The sequence below is a fragment of the Mustelus asterias genome, chromosome 29 (assembly GCF_964213995.1).
Source record: "Mustelus asterias chromosome 29, sMusAst1.hap1.1, whole genome shotgun sequence".
NCBI classification, from domain to species: domain Eukaryota; kingdom Metazoa; phylum Chordata; class Chondrichthyes; order Carcharhiniformes; family Triakidae; genus Mustelus; species Mustelus asterias.
Window position 1 is genome coordinate 5,301,786 of NC_135829.1, and position 21,557 is coordinate 5,323,342.

A 21,557-nucleotide genomic window follows, 5' to 3' on the forward strand; every position below is an offset into this window, starting at 1 on the left:
GGTGGTGGGGGCCTGGAATGCGCTGCCAAGTAGGGTGGTGGAGGCAGGCACGCTGACATCGTTTAAGACTTACCTGGATAGTCACATGAGCAGCCTGGGAATGGAGGGATACAAACGATTGGTCTAGTTGAACCAAGGAGCGGCACAGGCTTGGAGGGCCGAAGGGCCTGTTTCCTGTGCTGTACTGTTCTTTGTTCTTTGTTCTTTTGTCTTTCGGACTGTGGGAGGAAACCGGAGCACCCGGAGGAAACCCACGCAGACACGGGGAGAAGGTGCAAACTCCACACAGACGGTGACCCGAGCCGGCATTCGAACCTGGGTCCCTGCTGCTGTGAGGCAGCACTGTGACACCATGTCCAAAGATGTGCAGATTAGGTGGATTGGCCATGATAAATTGTCCCTTAGTGTCGCTGGATGTGTAGGTTAGCGGGGGGGTGCGGGGGGGGGGGGGGGGGGGGGGGGTGGTGGGGGGATTGGCAGGGTAAATACGTGGGGTTACGGGGAAAGGGTCTGGGTGGGATGCTCCATGGGAGAGTCGGTGCAGACGCGATGGGCCAAATGGCCTGCTTCTGCACTGTAGGGATCCTTTGATTCTATGAACATGTCCCTTCTTCAATAATCCAACTGTGCTCTGAATCAAATATAAAACCACACAGGGTCTGCTTTGCAAATGTTTAAATCCAGTGGCAAAATAGCCAACAAATTCCCAGTAGCTGCTTTGTGTTTAATTGCTGGAACTGTCTGCCCCACCCTCCTCAGTGTACATCTCATTGGAGAGGGTGCTGGGGTGGGGTGTGGGCAGGAAAAGCTAACGTCATCCAGTTCCTTCACTGCTATCCCAGTGTTACGTTATATCTGACCAGTGGGCAGCAGCATTCCTTTCCTGCTACTGCATCCCAGGCCGTGTTCTCAGTTTCCTGCTCCTAGCCATTTCACAGAGGTTGCATACCTTAAATTTATAAAAATACTTTAGTTAATTGTTCCTAATGTAAATTCATGATGGAATTTCCAATGGAAGTCTTTCAACAACCAATTATATCTTATTATTCATATAAAGTGGCACAGTGGTTAGCACTGCTGCCTCACAGCGCCAGGGACCTGGGTTCAATTCCCGGCTCGGGTCACTGTCTGTGTGGAGTTTGCACGTTCTCCCCGTGTCTGCGTGGGTTTCCTCCGGGTGCTCCGGTTTCTCCCCACAGTCCAAAGATGTGCAGGTTAGGTGGATTTGCCATGGGAAAAGCATGGGGTTATGGAGATAGGGCAGAGGAGGAGGCCTGGGTAAGATACGGTGAGTCAGTGCAGATTCAATGGGCCAAATGGCCACTTCTGCACTGCAGTGATTCCATAAATGTTGCATTGTAATGTGGTTTTGAGGATTTCATTGCTACTTACAAACGCAGAACAATACAGCACATGAACAGGCCCTTCGGCCCACCAAAATATCTTTAGGGTTTATTTATTAGTGTCACAAGTAGGCTTACATTAACACTGCAATGAAGTTACTGTGAAAATCCCCGAGTCGCCACACTCCAGCGCCTGTTTGGGTACACTGAGGGAGAATTTAACACGGCCAATGCACCTAAGCAGCACATCTTTCAGACTGTGGGAGGAAACCGGAGCACCCGGAGGAAACCCATGCAGACACGGGGAGAACGTGCAAACTCCACACAGTCACCCGAGGCCGGAATTGAACCCTGGTTTGATCTGATTATTGTCACATGTATTAGTGTATGTTGAAAAGTATTGTTTCTTGCGCGCTATACAGACAAAGCATACCATTCATAAAGAAGGAAAGGAGAGAAGGTGCAGAATGTAGTGTTACAGTCATAGCTAGGGTGTAGAGAAAGATCAACTTAATGCGAGATGGGTCCATTCAAAAGTCTGATGGCAGCAGGGAAGAAGCTGTTCTTGAGTCGGTCGGTACGTGACCTCAGACTTTTGTATCTTTTTCCCGACGGAAGAAGGTGGAAGAGAGAATGTCCGGAGTCCGTGGGGTCCTTGATTATGCTGGCACTGTGAGGCAACAGTGATAACCACTGTGCCACCCCAAATATCATATCCAAAAACATAATACCGACATGTAATTTAAGTTTCCAATCCACCAGTGTAAACAGTAACTGTACGAATTAGAGTCTAATTTTACTGTACTTTCTGAAATCAGATCACAATCAGTCTTACGCTGCCCCCTCATGTTCAACTGTTGAATAGTCTGTTGTGTGAAATATTTTTCTTAATTTCAGAAAGATGAAAGGACAGGAAGGGAGAGACAGTGAGGAAATGTTTTGGCAGGTGAATTACTTGTGTTTTGGATTGATAGTGGTTAAACAGTTTTAAAGAAATGACCTGCCAGTGTAAAGTCTAATATTTCCACAACTCCACCCACAGTAAATGTCCATTATTATATCACTATTATTTATTTAAATGTATTGTTCTATATCAGTTTAAATTTATTTATTAGTCATAAGTAGGCTTAGATTAACACTGCAATGAAGTTACTGTGAAAATCCTCGAGTTGCCACACTCTAGCTCCTGTTCGGGTCAATGCACCCTAACCAGCACGTCTTTCAGAATGTGGGAGGAAACCGGAGCACCCGGAGGAAACCCACACAGATACGGGGAGAACGTACAGACTCCGCACAGACAGTGACCCAAGCCGGGATTGGAACCGGGCTCCCTGGCGCTCAGCAGTGCTAACCACTGTGCCACCCACTACTATTTATATTTATTCAAATATCTTGTTCTACATCAGACCCTGAAGGATTTACTTTAGTGCAGTTCTCCAAAGTATATTTAAATAAAATTGTTTCCTGTATAAGTTTCAGCAGACTAATGCAATAACACATTGCCTGCATCCCTGTGGTACAACTAGAAGTCCCTGGTGAGGCCACAGAGTACCTGTTTAACAAGATGCAATCATTGTAATGGAAAATGCCCGACACACATACTTCATGTGGATATATTTATTGAACAAATGTTTACCATTATTCAGTAATCATAGAATCATAGAATCCCCACAGTGCAGGAGGCCATTTGGCCCATCGAGTCTGCACCGAGTCTCCAAAAGAGCATCTTACCCAGACCCTATCCCCTGCCCTATCCCTCTAACCTCACACATTTACCATGGCTAATCCCCCCTAACCTACACATCTTTGGACACTAAGGGGCAATTTAGCATGGCCAATCCACCTAACCTGCACATCTTTGGACACTAAGGGGCAATTTAGCATGGCCAATCCACCTAACCTGCACATCTTTGGACACTAAGGGACAATTTAGGACGGCCAATCCACCTAACCTGCACATCTTAGGACAGTAAGGGGCAATTTAGCATGGCCAATCCACCTAACCTACACATCTTTGGACACTAAGGGGCAATTTAGCATGGCCAATCCACCTAACCTGCACATCTTTGGACACTAAGGGACAATTTAGGACGGCCAATCCACCTAACCTGCACATCTTAGGACAGTAAGGGGCAATTTAGCATGGCCAATCCACCTAACCTGCACACCTTAGGACAGTAAGGGGCAATTTAGCATGGCCAATCCACCTAACCTACACATCTTTGGACACTAAGGGGCAATTTAGGACGGCCAATCCACCTAACCTGCACACCTTAGGACAGTAAGGGGCAATTTAGCATGGCCAATCCACCTAACCTACACATCTTTGGACACTAAGGGGCAATTTAGGACGGCCAATCCACCTAACCTGCACACCTTAGGACAGTAAGGGGCAATTTAGCATGGCCAATCCCCCTAACTTACACATCTTTGCACCCTAAGGGGCAATTTAGCATGGCCAATCCCCCTAACTTACACATCTTTGGACACTAAGGGGCAATTTAGCCTGGCCAATCCACCTAACCTGCACATCTTTGTAATCAAGGAAGTAAAGCATTTATTGATTAAATTGAGTTTTTCGCACTCTGCATTTTTGTCTTATGTTACCAAGACACTAAAAAGTGAAAGTTCACCTGCATTCACTGCAAATATGAGTATTGAGACCACCTGCTCCATGAAGCTGCCTGTGACTTGTTATTTTATTAATCAGAAATGCCATTAGCCTCATCTGGATTTCCAATTAGCCAAGTGTGGCTGACATATTGGATAACACTGGACAACATGGCCAGATTATCGTCACCTGTCACGCTGCATCTCTGGTTGCTTTTCTAAGATGTGAGTTCATTCTTAACTTACTGCAGGATTGCTGTTTCCTTCACGGTGCTGTCATCCCCCATTGCCTCGCTTTTGGCATGAACACGATACGGTAACTGAGACGGTTTCTGAGCCTTCGACACCATTGGGAAGTGTTATTCCCCTGAATCACCAGCTGCCCAGTCACAGTGACAGCGAACAGGGACAGCTGCCCTTCTCCTTTTCATTCGGCACGGTGGCACAGTGGTTAGCACTGCTGCTTCACAGCTCCAGGGACCTGGGTTCGATTCCCAGCTTGGGTCACTGTCTGTGTGGAGTTTGCACATTCTCCTCGTGTCTGTGTGGGTTTCCTCCGAGTGCTCCGGTTTCCTCCCACAGTCCAAAGATGTGCGGGTTAGGTTGATTGGCCATGTTAAAATTGCCCCTTAGTGTCCTGGGATGCGTAGATTAGAGGGATTAGTGGGTAAAATATGTAGGGATATGGGGGTAGGGCCTGGGTGGGATTGTGGTCGGTGCAGACTCGATGGGCCGAATGGCCTCTTTCTGTACTGTAGGGTTTCTATGATTTCTATGATTCTATGATTTCTATGATTTGGGCTTCTCAACATGCATTCAAGAGAGAGAGAGAATTAACGCACATTTCAATAGCGCGGGGCGGCACAGTGGTTAGCACTGCTGCCTCACAGCGCTAGGGACCCGGGTTCGATTCCCGGCTTGGGTCACTGTCTGTGCAGAGTCTGCGCGTTCTCCCCATAACTGCATGGGTTTCCTCCGGGTGCTCCAGTTTCCTCCCACGGTCTGAAAGATGTGCTGGTTAGGAACATTGGCCGTGCTAAATTCTCCCTCAGTGTACCCGAACAGGCGCCGGAATGTGGCGACTCAGAGATCTTCACAGTAACTTCATTGCAGTGTGAATTGTTGTACCTGTAAAACCTGATACTTTCGACCAGTTTACTGTCTGGAGAATTCGCCCACTGTCTTACTAACATTGCAGCTTCAAAAGAATGTTAAAATGTTTTGGAAGGCACTTCAGAAGGAGACCTGTGTGATTTGACAGCTGTTTTAGAGCGCACACAACCTTTCCTTCTAGATTACAACCTTTTTCCTAATTTCTCTTCCCTCTTTGGAAGGTGCTCACTGATACTGGGGCTCCAGTGTTTATCTTCTGACAGTTCTGAGAGTTCTATGGAATCTTTAATGTTAACCTGAACCAGCGGAACAAGCAGAAATGGTCTTGGTTTCAATGACTCATCTGATCAGGATTACAGATTGATTTGTTATGGTAACTGGCTCTACATAACACAGAGAGCTCTGCTGGCACAGGTCACGTATAATGACCAGAGTCTGAACAGAACAAGCTCTAATAAATTTGTTTTCTACCTCATATCAAGTATTCACATATATTTTGGGGGGTTGGTGGCATTGTGGTAATGTTAAGGGAGCTAATAATCCAGGGGGTGGCACAATGGGTTAGCACTGCTGCCTCACAGCGCCAGGGACCCGGGTTCGATTCCTGGCTTGGGTCACTGTCTGTGCAGAGTCTGCGCGTTCTCCCCGTGTCTGCGTGGGTTTCCGCCGGGTGCTCCGGTTTCCTCCCACAGTCCAAAGATGTGTGAGTTAGGTGCATTCACCTAAGCTAGTCCCCCTTAGTGTCAGGGGGACTAGTTTAGGTGAATGCATGGGTTTATGGGGATAGAGCCTGGGTGAGATTGTGGTCGGTGCAGACCCGATGGGCCGAATGGCCTCCTTCTGCACTGTAGGATTTTATGATTCTCTGAGGTCCAGGTTAATTCTCTGGGGAGCATTGGTTCAAATCCCACTATGGCAGCTGGTGGAATTTAAATTCAACTCATAAAACTGGAATTGAAAAGCTAGCCTCAGTAATGGTGACCATGGCAACTATCATTAATTGTTGTAGAAACTCCAATTGGAGTTTGAGGTGTCATCCAGGAAATATGTCACCATAAATACTCACAAAGGACTGTATGAGTATACTCTTTAATTTGATTTGATTTATTATTGTCATATGTATTAGCATACAGTGAGTATTGTTTCTTGCGCGCTATACAGACAAAACATACTGTTCATAGAGAAGGAAACAAGAGAGTGCAGAATGTAGTGTTACAGTCATAGCTAGGGTATAGAGAAAGATCAACTTAATGCAAGGTAGGTCCATTCAGAAGTCCAACGGCAGCAGGGAAGAAGCTGTTCTTGAGTCGGTTGGTACGTTACCTCAGACTTTTGTATCTTTATCCCAACGGAAGAAGGTCAAAGTGAGTATATCTGGGGTGTGTGGGGTCCTTAATCATGCTGGCTGCTTCGTCGAGGCAGTGAGAAGTGTAGGCAGAGTCAATGGATGGGAGGCTGGTTTGCATGATGGATTGGGCTACATTTACGACCTTTTGTAGTTTCTTGTAGTCTTGGGCAAAGCAGGAGTCAAGTCAAGCTGTGATACAACCAGAAAGAATGCTTTCTATGGTGCATCTGTAAAAGTTGGTGAGAGTCGTGGCTGACATGCCAAATTTCCTTAGCCTTCTGAGAAAGTAGAGGTGTTGGTGGGGCTTTCTTAACTATAGTGTCGGCATGGGGGGACCAGGACAGGTTGTTGGTGATCTGGACACCTAAAAACTTGAAGCTTTCGATCATTTCTACTCCATCCCCATTGATGTAGACAGGGGCATGTTCTCCTTTACGCTTCCTGAAGTCGATGACAATCTCCTTTGTTTTGTTGACATTGAGGGAGAGATTATTGCTGCCGCACCAGTTCACCAGATTCTCTATCTCTTTCCTGTACTCTGTCCCGTCATTGTTTGAGATCCAACCCACTACAGTGGTGTCGTCAGCAAACTTGAAAATCGAGTTGGAGGGGAATTTGGTCACACAGTCAGAGGTGTATGAGGAGTAGAGTAGGGGGCTGAGAACACAGTCTTATGGGGCACTGGTGTTGAGGATGATCGTGGAAGAGGTGTTGTTGCCTATCCTCACTAATTGTGGTCTGAGGGTGAGGAAGTTTGCCCTCACTTGTCTTTGGGTTGTGCCATTTTTCAAAGGGGTGTTGGAGAACATCCTTCAAGGGGTGCCCAGAGTGGCATTGGATGACGTTTTAATCTCAAGCGCTACTGCAAAGGAACATTTGGATAATTTGGAGAAGTTTTTTCCAATGCTGGCATCCGATTAAAAAGGGAAAAGTGTGTGTTGCAGATCAGTGAGGTGATGTACCTCAGGCACAGAGCTGACAAGGATGGATTACACCATGTTAAAGAGAATGTGAAGGCCATAAAAGGGACTCCAACTCCAAGGAACAAAACGGAGTTGAAGTCTTTCCTCGGTCTCATAAATTACTATGGAAAATTCAGAACGGACTGGGCAGCCCTGCCGGCATCCTACCACCCGTCCTCAAACAGCCTGGCTGAGCGGGCGGTGCAGAGATTCAACACTGGCATGAAGAAACAAACCACAGGTCCTCTAGAAACAAAGCTCGCACGTTTCCTTTTGCCACATATGACTCAAGAGCTATTCACCTGGACGATGAAGATTCTAGCATGGACATGGAGACAGAGGCAGCAGACACGCAGTCAGAGGTCACCACCGAGGATGAGCTCCCTTAGTTGCTCTTCTACACTCTTCATGGAAGAGGCGTTCACCTATCTGTTACGCGCCAAATCCGACCAGACCCTACCAGCAATGGAGATGAGGTCACGGGCAAAGAGATGGAGAAGGCCCCATTATCATGGGAGCGAGGGGGGAACACTCGCACTCGGAGGGGAAGGGGTGTGATAACCCCCACAAGGTCCATGAGGAACTACTGATCGATCTCCCTGTGAGGCTCATTGAGTATGAGTGCCCCTGGTAAAAGGCAGTGGCCTGACCAGCTGGAACTCATTATCTGAGACTTTTATATGACAGGCCCAGGACTGGGCCTGCTGAACTGTGGTCCCAGATAGAGACTAGTGTGTGTACATGTAATGACTTCAATCAGGCCATTGAGGTTGGCCTATTGGAGTATGAACTCCCTAATTAAGGATCAACAAAAGATGTCCCTGATTAAGGATCCAACTGATGGGCCAATCAGGGAGTCTTTGCCTTGTACTTATTTGGGAGTGTCAGTTCCTCTGGCACTCCTGATGGTAGGCTGCTGACTGATAGCACTCTGTGTACTGCTGTTGGAATTGTAAATAAAGGGATTTTGGTGGAGGACTTCTGCCTCCGAAGACTTATTACAGTACACCACGGGGTAGTGGTTTTACTTTGCATTCTATAATAAACAATGTTACTTTCCAGTTGGACTTCCTGAGTCATTACAGGCCTTTTGTGGTATTTAAAACATGAAGTATTGACTGAAAGTCTACAACATATCGGAACATGACAATGGGAGAAGGTTCATGGGGAGCACAGAACTTACTGGGGCCGAATGGCCTGATTCTGTGCTGTCAAATTCTATGCAATTTAAGGAGTAATTTTTAGTACAAGCACAGAGTTGAAAAAGTGAAGTTTAGCTTTATAGAACATAGAACAGTACAGCACAGAACAGGCCCTTCGGCCCACGATGTTGTGCCGAGCTTTATCTGAAACCAAGATCAAGCTATCCCACTCCCTATCATCCTGGTGTGCTCCATGTGCCTATCCAATAACCGCTCAAATGTTCCTAAAGTGTCCGACTCCACTATCACTGCAGGCAGTCCATTCCACACCCCAACCACTCTCTGCGTAAAGAACCTACCTCTGATATCCTTCCTGTATCTCCCACCACGAACCCTATAGTTATGCCCCCTCGTAATAGCTCCATCCACCCGAGGAAATAGTCTTTACCTAACTGCAACTGCTATGAACAATGTGTTAAGAGGAAGGGAGTGGTGAAGGGGAGAGTGGGCCTATTAAAGGCTGATGCAGCTGAGATATAACATGATAATTGCAGAACTGTTAAATGTGTACTTTATGTCAGCAGAGGGCACAATGTTAATTCAATTTGGACTGAAATTCTAAAGCACTTTTCCCTCGAAGGGGAGTGAAAAATCCAAATGATGTGGGTGCTGGGACAACAGATATCTTTGAGAACTGAGATTGATGGATTTTTCTGAGGTAAGAGTATCAAAAGATATGGAAGAGGTGGATAACCGGGATTGGTGCCCTCAATCATAAGAACCTATAGAAACAGAAGGTGGCCATTCAGCCCCTCAAGCCTGTTCCTTCATTCAATGCCACATGACTGGTGCGCATTGTAACAGCTCCATTTACCCGCCTTGGCTTAATATCTTTTAACACCACTGGCTCGCAAAAAAATGATTAATCTCAGATTTTAAATTATTAATTGATCTGGCATCTGCTGGGCGCCACGGTAGCACAGTGGTTAGCATTGCTGCTTCACAGCTCCAGGGACCTGGGTTCGATTCCCCGGCTTGGGTCAGTGTCTGTGCATGGTCTGCACTTTCTCCCCGCGTCTGCGTGGGTTTCCTCCGGGTGCTCCGGTTTCCTCCCACACTCCAAAGACTTGCGGGTTAGGTGGATTGGCCATGCTAAATTGCCCCTTAGTGTCCTGGGATGTGTAGGTTAGAGGGATTAGCAGGGTAAGTATGTGGGGTTACTGGGATAGGGCCTGGGTGGGATAGTTTTTGGTGCAGACTCAAAGGGTCCAATGGCCTTCTTCTGCTCTGTAGGGATTTTATGATCTGCTGCCTTTTAGTGTGAGGGAGTCATACTTCTACCAGTCTTTGCAGGTAGAAGTCTTTTCTAGCCTCTCTCCTGAGTTGTCTGGTGTTGTTTTATGGTCCAATTGCCTTGTCCCAGACTCCTCAATGACTGAAGACGTTTCTCTCCATCTACCCTATCCATTCCTTTCAAAATCCTAAAAGCTTCAGTCACATCGCCCTTAGCCCTCTAAATTGCAGGCAATGTAAGTCTAGTTAATGTAATCTCTCATAACTAAACCCTTGGAGCCCTGGTAACATCATCTGATTTGAGTAGCAGAACAGATTCGAGAGGATAAATGGCCTAGAATCATAGAATCCCTACAGTGCAGAAGGAGGCCATTCAGCCCATCAGGTCTGCACCGACCACAATCCCACCCAGGCCCTAACCCCATAACCACATGTAGTTATCCTACTTATTCCCCCGACACTAAGGGGCAATTTAGCATGGCCAATCCACCTAATCTGCACATCTTTTGACTGTGGGAGGAAACCAGAGCATCCGGAGGAAACCCACGCAGACACGGGGAGAACGTGCAAACTCCACACAGACAGCGACCCAAGCCGGGAATCGAACCCGGGTCCCTGGCACTGTGAGGCAGCAGTACTAACCACTGTGCCACCATGCGCACTGCTGTCCCTATGACGTTGTAATCTGTTGTATAAAGTCAATGCTCACAGCATCATTTCGCAAATTGCTTTAGCTTCTCCTCCCCATTTTCCCACTTTGCCACGATGGTGATGATGGCTCAGATTGGGGAATGAGTCCACTAACATATGGGGCCCATGTCAATAGGCTACATTTGATTTGATTTATTATTGTCACATGTACTGGGATACAGTGAAAAGTATTTTTTCTTGCGCACTATACAGACAAAGCATACCATTCATGAAGTATGTAGGGGTGAAGGAAAAGGATAGGGTGCAGAATATAGTGTTGCAGCTACAGATAGGGTGAAGAGAAAGATCAGCTTAATATATGATAGGACCGTTCAAAAGTCTGACGGCAGCAGGGAAGAAGCTGTTCTTGAGTCGGTTGGTACGTGACCTCAGACATTTGTATCTTTTTCCTGAAGGAAGAAAGTGGAAGAGAGAATGTCTAGGGTACGTGGGGTTCTTGATTATGTTGGCTGCTTCTCCGAGGCAGCAGGAAGTGTAGACAGAGTCAATGGATGGGAGGTTGGTTTGAGTGATGGATTGGGTTACATTCACGACCTTTTGTAGTTCCTTGCGGCCTTGGGCAGAGCAGGAGCCATACCAAGCTGTGGTACAATCAGAAAGAATGCTTTCTATGGTGCATCTGTAAAAGTTGGTGAAAGTTGTAGCTGACATGCCAAATTTCCTTAGTCTTCTGATAAAGTAGAAGCGATGGTGGATTTTCTTAACTGTAGCATCAGCATGGAGTGACCAGGTTGTTAGTGATCTGCACATCTAGGAACTTGAAGCTCTTGAACACTTCCACTTCATAAGGGCTTCCATTATGCTTCCTGAAGTCGATGACCAACTCCTTCATTTTGTTGACATTGAGGGAGAGATTATTGTCATCACACCAGTTCACCAAATTCTCTATCTCTTTCCTGTACTCCATCTTGTCATTGTTTGCGATCCAACCCACTACAATGGTGTCATCAGCAAACTTGAAAATGTAGTTGGAGCAGAATTTGGCCACATAGTCAAAAGTGTGCCTGTCCTTACTGATTGTGGTCAATGGGTTAGGAAGTAGGTGAGCCTCTTTCAACATTCATACATGTTCAGTTTCAGCACTGGTCAGAATCCCTTCCCATTCACATTACTCTAGGGAGACTGAATCAATCAGGGCACCTATACCAGCTCGCTGAACACAAACCGGATCCAAAAAAGATCTAGGGCAGTGGGATGGGATGTTAGAGTTGCCCTCTGTCCCCAATCTAATCAGCCAAATTTCCTGATCCTAACCGGGAACCAGCAACCCCCTGCTGGAAACTGATGGAGATGGATGAGAAAAAGATGGCCCAGTGGTATTATCGCTAGACTATTAATCCAGAAGCTCAGCTAATGTTCTGGAGACCTGGGTTCGAATCCTGCCACAGCAGATGGTGGAATTTGAATTCAGTAAAAAAAAAATCTGGAATTAAGAATCTACTGATGACCATGAAACCATTGTCGATTGTCGTAAAAACCCATTTGGTTCACTAATGCCCTTCAGGGAAGGAAATCTGCTGTCCTTACCCGGTCTGGCCTACATGTGACTCCAGAGCCACAGCAATGTGGTTGACTTTCAAATACCCTCTGAAATGGTCGAGCGAGCCACTCAGTAAGGGCAACGAGGGATGAGCAATAAATTCTGGCCAGCCAGCGACGCCCATGTCCTTACCCGGTCTGGCCAACATGTGACTCCAGAGCCACAGCAATGTGGTTGACTCCCCACTGCCCTCTGAAATGGCCAAGCGAGACTCTCAGTTCAAGGGCAATTCGTGATGGGCTAGAAATGTTAGCCCAGCCAGCGACGCCCAGTGCCCACAAATGAATTTTTTAAAACACCCCCTTATCCTTCAAATCATCTCCCAATATTTAATATCGAGCTTGGGTGAGGCATCAGAGAGAGATGTGGACAATTGTAAGACTATATGGTGAGTCAGTACCTCCAGGAAAGGGTGGGGAATAAATTGGAAGGAAAAAGTGAAATCGAATAGGGCAGCATCTTGAGCTTTGTCAGTTTAATGTCAAAATTGTACAAGCCAGACTCCTGAAAAGATATGAATCGTTTGTGCTGGTTATATTTGGACCTTTGTTGTTACAGATGGTGTTTGACTCATGCAGAATGACTGCTTGATGTGTCAGTTTTATAATAAGCTAAAGAAGTACAGCTGTCCTTATTTGGTATCGGCTGCGGTGCGTTAACCCTGTGTCTATAGCCCTCCAGGAAAAAGGCAGCAGCTCCTGGCACTGCGTGGGGGAGCGATTCTGCAGTCGTCTCCAAAGGGGAGCCGGGGATATAACTTCAGTAATCATTCAGTGCTCCCCGCGCATGCCGGGAATGCAGGATCTTCTCTGAGATGTTACCTTTCCTATTCTTTATCAATTTAGGAGCCAAGTTGTCATCGTTTCATCCTTGGGGGAACAATGTGGAGTAAAGAAGTGACATGACCATACTGATACAGTCCCTTTTGTGACCTCAGAATGTCTTAAGCCACTGAAGCACTTTCTTTTCGACCGTAGTTACTGTTGTAATTGTAATATGTCTTCAGAGGCAGAGATCCCATCACCAAAATCCCTTTATTTACAATTCCAATAGACTGTCAGCAGTCTACCTTCGGGAGTGCCAGAGTAACTGACACTCCCGGTTAAATACAGTAAAGTTTATTTATTAGTCACAAGTAAAGCTTACATTAACACTGCAATGAAGTTACTGTGAAATTCCCCTAGTCGCCACACTCCGGCACCTGTTCACGTCAATACACCCCAACCAGCACATCTTTTTTTAGACTGTGGGAGGGAACTGGAGCACCCAAAGGAAACCCACGCAGACATGGGGAGAATGTGCAAACTCCACATGGACAGTCCCAAGCCGGGAATCGAACCCCTGTCTCTGGCGCTGTGAGGCAGAAGTGCCAACCACTGTGCCACTGTGTTGCAAGGAAAACACTCCCTGATTGCCCCATCAATTGACACCTTAATCAGGGAGTTCATATTTCAATAGGCCAAACTCAATGGCCTAATTGAAGTCATTACAGTAATGTAGGAAACAGAGAGGCCAATTTGTGCACAGCAAGATCTCACAAGGAGTAATTCAGTAAAGACCAGATCATTCAGTGATGTTGGATGACGGATAAATGTTAGCCAGTTTTTTGATTTAATGTGATTTGATTTATTATTGTAAGAAGTCTCACAACGCCAGGTTAAAGTCCAACAGGTTTATTTGGAATCACGAGCTTTCGGAGCGCTGTTCCATCATCAGGTGAGTGGAGTTTCTCAGGAGGCTAAGGAAATTCAGCATGTCTGCTATGACTCTCACCAACTTTTACAGATGCACCATAGAAAGCATTCTTTCTGGTTGTACCACAGCTTGGTATGGGGCTCCTGCTCTGCCCAAGACCACAAGAAACTACAAAGGGTCGTGAATGTAACCCAATCCATCACGCAAACCAGCCTCCCATCCATTGACTCTGTCTACACTTCCCGCTGCCTCAGGAAACCAGCCAGCATAATCAAGGATCCCACGGACCCCGGACATTCTTTCTTCCACCTTCTCTGTCGGGAAAAAGATACAAAAGTCTGAGGTCACGGACCAACCGACTCAAGAACAGCTACTTCCCTGCTGCTGTCAGACTTTTGAATGGACCTACCTCGCATTAAGTTGATCTTTCTCTACACCCTAGCTATGACTGTAACACTACATTCTGCACCCTGTCCTTTCCTTCTCCCCGATGTACTCCAAGAATGGTATGCTTTGTCTATACAGCTCCCAAGAAACAATACTTTTCACTGTATACCAATACATGTGACAATAATAATCCATAGATAATGTTAGCAAGAACATTGCTGTTCTTCTTCAAATTAGTAATTGGGGGATCTTTTGCATCCATCTGCCAGACCAGAGGGTCTCAGTTTAACTCCTCATCCAAAATATGCCTCTGACAATGCAGCACTTCACTGGATCATCAGCCTGGATAATGTACTCGGGTCTCTGTGTTGGATTCCCACTGAGGCACGGCTGTGGTGGAAAGACTCATTAACAGTCTGATAGGCCACAACATGAACCTTACCTCAATGTAACCATATCAGCCGTTGGGGTGGTTAATCCTGTACAGCGGCTGGGCAGGGTCTTGTGAGCAAATGGGAATGGGGAAGAGGTGTCTGTACCCACAGGACGTAAGTCTCCTGCTGAATGTCACCCCAGAAGTTCAGACCCTGTCTGAGCAGGGTCCCCGGAATTGTCTGAAGAGGGACTCAAACACGGAACCTTCTGATTCAGAGACAGACCACCGTACCTAACGCTGGCTCCAGAATCCCCATCAGCAGAGTTCAGCGAGTAACAGGCTTGAGGGGCTGAATGGCCTGCTCCTATTACTATCAGGAACTGCCTGATGTGGCGCTGACAGACACAAATCAAGAATGATGCCTCCCCAGCACAATCGCCAACTCTGGCTTTGACGAAAACATAAGAAATAGGAGGAGGAGTAGCCCATTCAGCCCATCGATCATGGCTGACCTTCAGCCTCAATTCCACTTTCCTGCCCACTTCCCAAATTCCTTGCTTTCCCAAGTGACCAAAAAACCTTTCTGTCTCAACTTTAAATATATATAATTGTATACTATATATACATATAACTGGATAAAACAAATATATATATATATATATAATTGTATAAAACACTAGTCAGGCCACAACTGGAACATTGTATGCAATTCTGGTCATCATATTATAGGAAGGCCATACTTGCTCTGGAGCGAGTGCAGAGGAGATTTCTAAGAATGTTTCCAGGGCTAGAGAAGTGTAGCTCTCAAGAGAGATTGGATAGGCTGGGGTTATTTTCCTTGGAACAAAGAAGGCTGAGGGGTGATTTGATAGAGGTGTCCAAAATTAAGAGGGGAAGAGATAGAGTGGACAGGATAGAATTGTTTCCCTTGGTGGAGAATTCTAGAACCAGGGGACATAGATTCAAGATGAGTGGCAGTCAGTGTAGAGGGGACATGAGGAAGACCTTTTTCATGCAGATAGGTGTCTGGAATGCGCTGCCCGAGTTGGTGGTGGAGGAACCTTAAGTGTTGTAAGCTTCAGGGCTATGTGCTGGGTTCAGGAAGGTGGGATTAGAAAGGTCACCTCTGTGTCCTTGGGCTGGCATGGACATGATGGACCGAATGGCCTCTTTCTGTGCTGTAACTTTTCTCTGGTTCTATATTTCTGACCTGTGTGCTGAATTAATCTATTTTTCTAATTGTTTTCATGCTACGACTGGCCCAACACACCGGCCTCAGGCAGTCAAACGAAACTTATCAGATTTTCTAAGGCTAGTCACCAGGAAGACCTGGTTTAAAAATAAACAGCTGGGTACAGTCTTTAGTGAATTAACTTTGCAATTACCACACCTGGCCATTGTGAGCCAGTTATCACCAGCATAGATCAACATGCACATCAAAAAAGCAGCATTGCACAGCCAGTATGAGGGTGTCAGCTGTGGGCTTCGTGGTAACACCTTCTGAGTCAGAATGTTGCGGGTTCAAGACCTGTTCCAGATGCTTGTTTGCAAATAGAAACCTAGGCTGACACTCCCAGCACAGTACTGGCAGAGGTGCCAGTTTGTAGATAAAATGTTAAACCAAGATCCCTGTCAATCTGAACATAAAGATGCGTAGTGGAGGACATGCCCTTGTGTCTACATCAATGGGGATGAAGTGGAAATGGTCGAAAGCTTCAAGTTTCTAGATATCCAGATCACCAACAACCTGTCCTGGTCTCCCCTATCGTTAAGAAAGTCCACCAGCAGCTCTACTTTCTCAGAAGACTAAGGAAATTCAGCATGTCAGCTACGACTCTCACCAACTTTTACAGATGCACCATAGAAAGCATCCTTTCCAGATGTGTCACAGCTTGGTATGGCTCCTGCTCTGTCCAAGACTGCAAGAAACTACAAAAGGTCGTGAATGTAGCCCAGTCCATTACTCAAACCAGCCTCCCATCCATTGACTCCATCTACATGTCCCGCTGCCTCAGAAAAGCAGCCAGCATAATCAAGGACCCCATGCACCCCGGACATTCTCTCTTCCACCTTCTTCCGCCAGGAAAAAGATACAAAAGTCTGAGGTCACGTATCAACCGATTCAAGAACAGCTTCTTCCCTGCTGCTGTCAGACTTTTGAATAGTCCTACCTCGCATTAGTCCTACCTCTGCACCCTAGCTATGACTGTAACACTACATTCTGCACCCTCTCCTTTCCTTCTCCCCTATGTACTCTATGAATGGTATGCTCTGTCTGTATAGCATGCAAGAACCACTACTTTTCACTGTATATTAATATCTGTGACAATAATAGGTCAAATCAAGAGACATGCGTACCAGGACAGCAATTTAATGTAATCTGACAAAGTATTTGCCACCAAAACATACTGCTTGCCGATATCACCCATGCTGTGTTCATGTTTTTCTCCTTCCCATTTAACCCAACCAGCTCATCTTTCTATTTCTCCCACCTGTACTTATTATCCATCCATGGGTGACACAGGGCGGCACGGTGGTGCAGTGGTTAGCACTGCTGCCTCACAGCGCCGGGGACCCGGGTTCAATTCCGGCCTCAGGTCACTGTCCGTGCGGAGTCTGCACGTTCTCCCCGTGTCGTGGAGATATAATAGAATCTGCAGTGCAGAAGGTGGCCATTTGGCCCAACGAGTCTGCATTGAGGCCAATGGAGTATGCCATTCTGCTAGCCGAGGCTGCCCCAAAATTAGGCTGATGAGGAGGTAAAATTCCAGCTTTAGTGTCAGGGGGATAAGCAGGGTAAATATGTGGGGTTACGGGGCATTGGACCTCGGTAGGATTGTTGACGGTATCCCCACAACCCCATACATTTACCCTAGCTAGTCCCCTGACATGAAGGGGCAATTTAGCATGGCCAATCCACCTAACCCACACCTCTTTGGAGTTTCTGCGTGGGTTTTCTCCGGGTACTCCGATTTCCTCCCACAGTCAAAAGATGTGCGGGTTAGGTGGATTGGCCATGCTAAATTGCCCCTTAGTGTCAGGGGGATTAGCAGGGTAAATATGTGGGGTTACGGGAAAAGGGCCTGGGTGGGATTGTGGTCAGTGCAGACTCGATGGGCAGAATGGCCTCCTTCTGCACTGTAGGGATTCTATATGTTGCCACCACAGTTACAGTTGCAGGGTTATGTTTCTCTGGTAACAAACAAAATATTATCTGGAACTATATTACTTTAATTCGGACAGCATTAAACTTTAAACAATGCACTAGCCCACGCCCACAGAGATTTCTTTACCCACCTTCTCACCGCCAATTCCTTCCCCTCTTCTGTATTCGCTGTTGAATCTGGCTCGGTTGGAACAAGCATTCGTCATTGCAAACGTGGGCAATTGGAACTACCTGTGAGGGCACCATGGTCAGCACGGAGCAGTGGGGCTGAAGGGCCTGTTTCCGTGCTGTACTGCTCTGTGACTGTATAACCTCAGGTCCTGTAACCATGTCTGAGTCACCACCAGTGGTGGGAAACCTGCAACCTGGAGGCCACATGCAGCCCACCTGGGTTCTGAGTGCGGCCCCCCACCAGACATTTTGCTGACCTGAGCCCATGCGCCGGGTGCCGGGGGGGGGGGGGGGGGGGGGGGGCGGGGGGGACTCCATAGTGATCAGAAGTGCGCACACTGCATGGTGCTTGGTTTCCACCTCTGACCCCACAGGGCACTGAGGACCATTGGGATGCCCCGACCACTGCCTGTCAGAAATGGGCCCGCTGGGTCTGTGCATTTTCACCTGTTTGACTGCCTTAAGCAGATGGGTTTTTGAGAAAGGGCCTCTGAAGACGTCTGGCTGGATGAAGAACGGCAGTATGTACGCATGCAGGGAAGGTTCTGAATGGGCAGCAGGGCAGGGATATTGTTCTTGGGAATTACTGAGATAAACATAATTCACTCAGGCAGGTGAGGCAATTTTCCATGAAATTGAAGAGTTTGAATGGGTCTGAACGGCAGCTGCACTCTGTCGCATTGTCTCACTTGAAGTGCGTGGTATTTATATAATCCCATAAACTGAAGAGGATCATCTAACATCTCTCCACAAGCTGCATGAAGCAGCTTGTCGCCTGATAGCCTACCAGGCTGTTTCTACACTGCATCCCGTATCTCAGGTCAGCAAGTTAACTGTGCCAATTGGCAGCTTTGTGTCTGGTATCATACAGTCTGTCTCCGTATAAACTGCTCCGTGGGTGCTGGGGATGGTGGGGATCATGTGGTGGCAACATGCAACAGAGCAAGTGGACAACCTATGGAGAATGATTTCTGTAATAACTCCACGGGGGCAAAAGTCCCATCACCAAGTTAGTTGCTCCCTGCTGAATGCAGGCCAGGAGACTGACACACCTGCTTTAAATAGGGAGCATGAGGCTTCCTGATTTAACCATTAATTAAAACTCATCAGGTATCTCTTTTGTATACCAAACAAATAAACTAACTCAAATTAACTTAGGGAAGATTCATCAGGCAGTTCATACTCTAGCAAGCCAACCTCATTAGCCTGGCTGAAGTCATCACAATTTCCTATGAAGGTGTGGGAAGTATAGATTTATTTCAATGTCAATTGGTTGAATTTCTTGCAGAAAGTATTATTTTAATTAGTTAGTTTATTTATTAGTTGCAAGTAGGCTTACATTAACACTGCAATGAAGCTACTGTGAAAATCCCCTAGTCGCCACACTCCGGCGCCTGTTCAGGTACACTGAGGGAGAATTTAGCATGGCCAACGCACTTAACCAGCACGTCTTTCGCACTGTGGGAGGAAACCGGAGCAGCCGGAGGAAACCCACGCAGACATGGGGAGAATGTGCAAGCTCTACACAGACAGTGACCCAAGCCGGGAATCGAACCCAGTTCCCTGGCGCTGTGAGGCAGCAGTGCTAACCACTGTGCCACCATGCCATCCCTAACATGGGTGCTGGGGATGGAGGGGATGGTGGGGATCATGTAGTGGCAACATTCAACACAGCAAGTGGCCAACCTATGGAGAAGATTTCAAAGAACAAAGAAAATTACAGCACAGGGACAGGCCCTTCGGCCCTCCAAGCCTGCACCGACCATGCTGCCCGACTGAACTAAAACCCCCTACCCTTCCGGGCACCATATCCCTCTATTCCCATCCTATTTGTGTATTTGTCAAGATGCCGCTTAAAACTCACTATCGTATCTGCTTCCACTACCTACCCCGGCAGCGAGTTCCAGGCACCCACCACCCTCTGTGTAAAAAAGCTTGGCTGCCTTTCTCTGTCCATTGGGAGGAATATTTCAGGCCATTTGTAATGCTGCACCTTGGTCCAGATGAACTAATTCAGCACTGAATGATGGTTTACCCTGGGGCCTTCCCAAGCTCGAGAGCTCAGTAGCCACTTCACAGTGTGCATTCATAAGCCACGGGGACAGCACTTGTATGAAAATGTTCACCTGTGATGTACATCTGCGTGGACACAGTGGCCCCCACAAACTCTGCCTTTGGTCATCAAATGTCTTCAAGTTTTTAGGTGTCCAGATCACCAACAACCTGTCCTGGTCCCCCCCATGCTGACACTACAGTTAAGAAAGCCCACCAACACCTCTACTTTCTCAGAAGTCGAAGGAAATTTGGCATGTCAGCTACGGCACTCACCAACTTTTACAAATGCACCATAGAAAGCATCCTTTCTGGTTGTATCACAGCTTGGTATGGCTCCTGCTCTGCCCAAGACCGCAAGAAACTACAAAAGGTCGTGAATGTAGCCCAATCCATCACGCAAACCAGCCTCCCATCCATTGACTCTGTCTACACTTCCTGCTGCCTCGGAAAAGCAGCCAGCATAATCAAGAACCCCACACACCCCGGACATTCTCTCTTCCACCTTCTTCCATCGGGAAAAATATACAAAAGTCTGAGGTCACGTACCAACCGACTCAAGAACAGCTTCTTCCCTGCTGCCATCAGACTTTTGAATGGACTTACCTTGCATTAAGTTGATCTTTCTCTACACCCTAGCTATGACTGTAACACTACATTCTGCACCCTCTCCTTTCCTTCTCTATGAACAGTATGCTTTGCCTGTGCAGAGCGCAAGAAACAATACTTTTCACTGTATGCTAATACGTGTGACAATAACAAATCAAATCAAATCTTTGTAAGCACCAAGAATGGCAACCTGTATCCGTCTGGCACGAAAGTGACTCAAATAAGTGAAATGAAAAACTGATAACGCACGAGTTCTGAAACACAACACAAAGTAGGTGGTATGTCTGCGAATGTCTGGAGAGGAAAGAGAAGCTAACATGCCAGTTTGGGAATTTGCTCTTCAAAGTTGCTGAGACAGGAAATACCCGTGTTGTTATGCTTGCATCCATATTGCACCATTTTCCATCAAAGAAACTTCTCAAAGCACTTTTTGTTATGTGGGCAAACACAAAAGCAATGATTCACAAACAGCAATCAGATGAATGATCAAATAATCCGTGTTTATCTACAAACATGGGACTTCAGTTTCCATCCAAACAGGCGGTGAAAATCTCAGCTTAGCTTGACACTTGGAGCACCCTCGTCGATGCTGAATTTCTTCAGTGATGGATCAAGGTGTTAGCTCAAGTCGTTAACTGCGGTTTTAACGACAACCTTCTGATTTAGAGGCAACGGTACCACTAACCGTCATCCCCCGAAAGCAGCATCTGTTATTGGTCATGGGAAGTGGGTGGGGTTGACGGTCTGGAATGCGCTGCCTGGGAGGGTGGTAAAGGCGGGTTGTCTCACATCCTTTAAGAGGTATCTGGATGTGCACTGGACACGTCGCTGCATTCAGGCCAAGTGCTCGCAGCTGCGATTAGGAGGGAGTACAGGTGTTTGTAATGTGTCAGTGCGGACTCGATGGGCTGATGGGTCTCTTTTGCACTGTATGATTCCATGATTCTACGTGAGTGTTGCTGACAAGGTCAACATTTATTGACCATCCCTAACTGACGAGCTGCCTTCCTGAACTTGGACTTGCGGATAGCGAAGAGCA